The 5,202-nt window shown below is 34.7% G+C and overlaps 1 pseudogene; it reads right to left on the bottom strand.

Moving 5' to 3' along the window:
- Window positions 1–148: 148 nt before the first annotated feature.
- On the bottom strand, window positions 149–4,281 carry LOC132096969 (mitochondrial ubiquitin ligase activator of nfkb 1-A-like; annotated as a pseudogene).
- Window positions 4,282–5,202: the final 921 nt, after the last annotated feature.

Here is a 5,202-nt window from a genome sequence, read left to right as displayed (position 1 = left end):
GCAAATACATTTCCTTCACTTTACCAGTCTGTCCCTCTTTTGCCCTTTAGTGGTTTAATGTAAAATGAAAAGCTTTAGTGGTAGATGCAGAATCATCAAAAGTTCAGTTTGACCTTGGCAAAGTTTTTTTTTCTTCAACTATTTATTCTGCATCTCATTTGCTTATATTTAAGACAAAAAGTCACAAGGAGATGGCAAGGTTGTTGTGGGTAATTTACAGGTTATTTGTAACAGGATCACAGCAGCTGTTGCATAAGAACCTGCAAGATTTCTTGCTGGCAAACACACACGTCTCTCTCAGAATAATTATGACTTTCCATGTCACAAGCTCTAATAAATCAGCAATATCACTGAGCAACAACTGAGGAACTTATGATTTAGAATCTGTATGTGAAAACTTCAAACAATGCTGGTACAGGAGAACAGCAAGTACACAACAGTGCCCAAACACAAAGTAGTCCAGAACTTTACATGACAAGTTTAAAATTTGGAGCTAAAGGAAATCGAAAGCTCAAAAAAAAAACTACCCAGTGCAGTATCTCATTCATAAATTAAGGCACTAAGCTTACCATATTAAACAACATTTTAATTTTAGATACTAGGTTTATTTGTACCAACCATTCAATACAATATAGCTATAGCCAACATTTTTTAATGAAAAAACAACAACAAAAAAAAACAATCTTGAACCACTTGATAAGTGCCAAACATGAGATACTTGAATAATTAACAGGAAGTCATACACAAAGACATCTGTTTATCAGGATATTCACTAAAATATTAAAGCATATTTGCTCTGACTTTATGCTATTTCATCCCAAACTAATGTAATGTGACATGTTTGAGCTCTGAGAAACTCGACTTTTTAAATTTAACTAGCAGAGATTTTTGGAAGCTTATTTCTACCAGTGATTAAAAAATAAGACTCTCAATCTCACAATTCATACATTTCTTTCTTAGTTTTATATTAAAGTTTATATCTCACTGTTCAGACCTTTTTTCTCAGAATTGCCCTTAGGCCTGATAAAAAAGAACAATGCATTTAATGTTCTGCCTCCAGATGGGACAGATGGGTTGTGGCAAGGCCTGATAGCAGCGGAAACAGCAGCACACTGCCTCATGGGTTACTTACATACAGGTTCTCAGGTACGTCCACTCCGTTCTCCTCCTCTCCTGAGCCCATCAGTTCAAACTTGCTCCTCATGTTCTCCTGCTCCCATCACAGTTTCAGCTGGCGATAATACCTGCGTCCCGCCCACATCAGCATGGCCACACCTGCCAATGCACAAACACACGCCAGCACCCTGAACACCCCTGCCTGCCCTTCCTGCTCCAGCCGCAACGTCTCAAAGTCGTCTGTCCTCAGGAAGTACTCTGAGCCGTCAGTGGGTGGGCGGATTTTTGGGAGGCAGTCTGTGTCCAGGATGAGCTCACCCACTGCGGTCAAAAATGCGCCCACTTTCAGCATCTCCTCTATTTCAAGATGACCTTTGGGCTTCTCTCCACACAGGTACTGACCGGTCAGGTCTGTGAAGCCGTAACTGGCCTGGTGGAACTTTTCATGGACGATTTGCATATTGGGACCCGTGGCCTCCAGGGGACAGAGCACACGCACAAACGCCTTGTTCACACCCAGCAAGTTAAAGGGCACAGCATTCACATGCTGGTGAAGCACACCCTTGCTGTCTGTCCTGAAAGATGTGAAATATTTTCACCATCATTACTCCAGTCTTCAGAGTCACATGATCCTTCAGAAATCAGAAATAATATGCTGATTTGATGCTGAAGGAACATTCTTTTTGTTAGCAATGTTGAAAATAGCTGTGCTGTTTAATATATATATATATATATATATATATATATATATATATATATATATATATATATATATATATATATATATATATATATATATATATATTCTCTCGTTAGGGGTGTAACGGTACGCAAAAATCACGGTTCGGTACGTACCTCGGTTTTAAAGTCACGGTTTGGTTCATTTTCGGTACAGTAAGGGAAAGAAATGCAAACATTAAACTGCAGGTTGTTTATTACTATAAACTTTTTTTTACAATTTGTTTACACTTCTTTTTAAATACTTTTTAATAAAATATATATTAAATAAAAAAAAGAATAAGAAATAAAATACTGCTGCAAAGTTCTCCACTAAATAAAATACTCAGTCTCAAACCAATATCATATAAATAAATTTAATGAAAAATATAAATAAATAACTACGATTACAGTGCAGCATTACCAATCCCAGCTTGTAGGCCTGCTCATATTTAAAAAATATATATAACTTTTCCAAAGTGTAAAGTGCAGCATCAACAGTTTCAGTTTTTAGACCTGCTCAGATTTTGTTATTGCGTTGGACCGATCGGAATTAAGAGCAAAGGTCTGTTTAAATGCCGACGGGAGCTGCGTTTGAATTACAATCGTTTTTTTCCTAGTTGTAGTGTTGTTCACACTCGCGTGATGCCTTTTGAAAACCTTAGGAAATAGAAGGTTTGAAATAGAAATGTTTTGTATTATTATAATCAGTGTTGAGTAAAGTACTTTTAAAACTAATGCATTAAATTATTGAGTAACTCCCTGAAAAACTAATACTTTGCATTATGTTACTTTTGAGTTACTTGTAAAATCTTGGCAGGGCTAGCTAGTTTGTTTTTAATATAAAAAAATTATCTTTTCCTTTCACAACAAAAGTGAATTAAATATGCCTCAAGCTGAAGGAAATATAAATTAATGTCTGTGCAGTAGAGAGCGAAGCTCAAACAAATCGCATGAAGAATATGACGCAGGAGAAGAAAGTTCAACAGTATTTAGCAAAAACAAAATTGAATGTGTCATTTCTGTGGTTGAATTGGATTGTCAAAGGTCAGTTTTAAAGGCACTGGTTCATAAAATTATTAAAATACATTTTTAAATTATATTTGTCTAAACATTTAATTATTGTAGGTTTGTATGATATTTCCTAGTTTGCATTTTTTATTCATTTCGAGGGATACTGAATCTATTTTTGTGCAGGTGAGATGAGTAAATACATGTTCATATTTAGTCTAGAACAACAGTAAGAATCATGGTAACATGAGAGTTGTCAGACAAGTCACGGAAAATAGTAAATTGAGTTATTTATTTGAAAAAGTAACTCAAATATTTCCTTCTAAATTAAAAAGTAATGCTTTACTTTACTGGTTACTTAAAAAAGTAATCTGATTACGTAACTTGCATTACCCCAACACTGATTATAATATATCTTTTTGTCACTTTTGATGAGTTTAATGCATCCTTGCTGAACAAAATTAATTATTTATGTGTATATATATATATATATATATATATATATATATATATATATATATATATATATATATATATATATGAGCAAGAGACCAGGACTTGCCAAGTGCGTGCTGAACTGTTCCACACAAGTTTGTGTTCTCGGAGGACCAGTGTCTGGAGGACACCAACAGTGCCTTCTCGAAATGGACTCCTTAAGGGTTCCCCTATGGGCTGCACTGTACCTACAGAGAGAGAAAGTGAGAACAAGTCAGTGGAAGTGATAGAGAGATCCAGTTATATTCTATGGATCAACTAACACATTAAAAAAATTGAAAATTAATGTTACCCTCAATGACCACATACTGCAGACATTTCCCTGGTGTGGCATTCAAAAGATCTGCTAACTTTTCATCCAGCGGCAAAACTGTAGCTTCCTTACATCAAAAACAAATTTGTTTCTTTTTTAGAAAATGCTCTTAATCTTGTGTAGCAGTTATTTTAAATCCAAATAACTAATTCCAAGCACTAATTTCCCATATATACTGTCTAAATCGTCATTTTTGCAATGTTACTCACTTTAAGTTTATCCACAGTTTTGCATTTCTTCCTGTAGATGTAATAAAACAGACCAGAGAGAGCTACACTTGAACCAAAACACACAATCTCCATTGTCCAGATGGGGAAATTCTCTATCTTCCTCCTCACCCTCTTCCTCTTCTCTAGACTACTGAACACAGAAGGAAATCATAATGAACAGGAGTCTGGTCCAAGATGAATCAAGAGAACCTATGGTGATTTAATTCAGCATATATTGAATGTGCTATTTACGTTTTACAATTACTAATCACCTAACAGACACAAACTGAAATAAATAAATAAAATGAATAAATAAATAATAAACGTAGATGTTGGCTTGAGATCCTGGTTTTAAAGTTTTTAAAGATTGAAGGTTATTAGTTACAGGTTAGAAAGAACCTACAGATTAACAGACAACATTTTCTAGCTGATTACAGACAGACGCAAAAATGAAAGACAAAGAGATGACAAAGCCTAGTTAGTCTGTTTACATTTTGGAATTGTTTGACAGTTGGCACATTTGAACATTTCAACTATTTAAGTCTATGCAGTTTTAGGTGTTTTGATCGTCGATTTAAGGAAAACCGACTTAATAACACTACCAACACCACCACCACAATGAAACATATATAACAATAACCACAGATCACCAAACAAGGCAAAGCATGTGTAGGCTGTCAAAATGAAAGTGACATTTTAAGTCTTTAACCTTAAATACTTTGAACACGATGACAAATGTACATGCTTATGAATAAACCTAAAGTTCTGTCTAAAACAACAGAAATGAATATCGCGTGAAGAACAGGAAACTACCTTTAACACTCCCGGAAACGGCAATGTTTAACTCATTAGCGACAGTTCTCTATTGTTCCATAGTAATAACTGAACATTCAAAATATTACACAATCCTGCACAGGGCGGATCTGTGAGATAAATGACGTCAAGTTGACCGTTCCAAGGTGGCTGCCGCTTCTAGTTTGACTCACGTGGTACGTCAACGCGCGAGGACCTTTATCACCTTTTTGGATAGCTGTGAATTTTACTTTAATTTGTTGACACAAATTTATGCAGCCAAACACATATTAACCTATACACTACGTTGTTTTATTATGATAATGAAAAAAAATATTTATCAGTTTTTCCTCTGCAGTTTATCCTTATTTTAAATGAGATGTTTGAAGCATTTTGCATTTAGAATTCAGAAATAAGTTGAAATAATTATACAAACAAACAAACAAGCAAGCAAACAAATAAATAAATATTTCTCGTTTTGAATTTTCATGTGTTTTTTTTCTTACTCTATGGACTTTTAATTTGGAACTGTTTTTTTGAATCCTGCAC

Source organism: Carassius carassius, chromosome 20 (genome assembly GCF_963082965.1).
Source record: "Carassius carassius chromosome 20, fCarCar2.1, whole genome shotgun sequence".
NCBI classification, from domain to species: Eukaryota; Metazoa; Chordata; class Actinopteri; order Cypriniformes; family Cyprinidae; genus Carassius; species Carassius carassius.
The sequence above is the reverse complement of the archived record's forward strand: the minus strand, read 5'-3'. Positions and strand labels throughout refer to the sequence as shown.